The 1,102-nt window shown below is 30.3% G+C and overlaps 1 long non-coding RNA gene across 1 annotated transcript; it reads left to right on the top strand.

Annotated features, from left to right (window-relative positions):
- Positions 1-617, top strand: LOC145612366 (uncharacterized). The gene is made up of 2 exons (XR_014106585.1): positions 1-109; positions 190-617. It is a non-coding gene; the product is annotated as an uncharacterized LOC145612366 (long non-coding RNA).
- The last annotated feature ends 485 nt before the right edge of the window (positions 618-1,102 follow it).

The raw sequence follows: 1,102 nt of genomic DNA on the forward strand, positions 1-1,102 counted from the left end.
GACTGAAGTGTTGTTTTGTGGTGGTGCTAATGGATTACAAGTGCTGCTACATAGCCTAAATACCTTTCTCCTATCTCTATATTGTCAGTTTCTTGCACTTGTTGCACAGGTTAGTTTGGGTTTGTTTTCTGACATTTTCCTCAGAAAATTGGCTGATTTGGACTAATTTGATTGAAACTTATGGACCAGATGCATGATCGAGATGTTGGACGAAGTTGTACTTGGCTTGTTGCAAAATCAGGAAAGCTAACAAAAAATGGAGAGCCTACTAAGTTATGTGTCTTAGGAGTTGACTATCCATCACCGTCCTTTCATGTTTTAAAGAGCCTTGTAAGTCTGTTAATCGTGTCATGTTTCTTCATACAGGAGGATGATATTCGGATGGATTATGAATTAATAAACACTTGTGTTTTCTTTTCAAGGAGGAGCTTCAAAAGAATTCTATGCTGCTATTTATGATGAATGGTTCAAACATCTCCCATGTAAATTTATTGTACTAGCTAAATAAGGTCTTCCCTGTATTCGATAAATTGAAGACATTTTTTATCTTGTTTTATAGAGTACAATGTTTATTTGTTGTTGAAATAACAATTATTGGGCTAGAACCCATTTATTGATAACATGAGTTTGTATTATTTTTTTTTTCAACCTTTGGTCTGGTGTTACATATTTGGGCTGGCCCAAATTATAGGTAATTTTTACCAAATTCATTCTTTCATTTCAGTTTCAAATAAGCTCAATTTTGTCAAATAAAATAAGAAAATAGATTTTGACAAAAAATCGTGACAAAATCTGAAATTATTGACAAATAATATTGATTGACTAAATCTGAAATTATTTACTCTGATTTTTTTGACTTTATTTGGCAAGAAAATATTTTTTATAATAAAAATATGTACTTTAACATTTTTTGTTCTTGTCAAAGAAAACTTTTGGACAAAAAATATTGACTTAATATGAAAATATTGACAAAAAATATTGACCAAAAATGTACATCACTTATAGGAGGTTAATGACAAGTCTTGGTCATTTAGTCATTCATTTTTTGGTTGTAGGTAACAAGATCCTATTTTGACCCTTCAAAATTACTATAAATCTTAAT

This window comes from Chenopodium album, chromosome 3, assembly GCF_948465745.1.
Source record: "Chenopodium album chromosome 3, dcCheAlbu1.1, whole genome shotgun sequence".
NCBI classification, from domain to species: Eukaryota; Viridiplantae; Streptophyta; class Magnoliopsida; order Caryophyllales; family Amaranthaceae; genus Chenopodium; species Chenopodium album.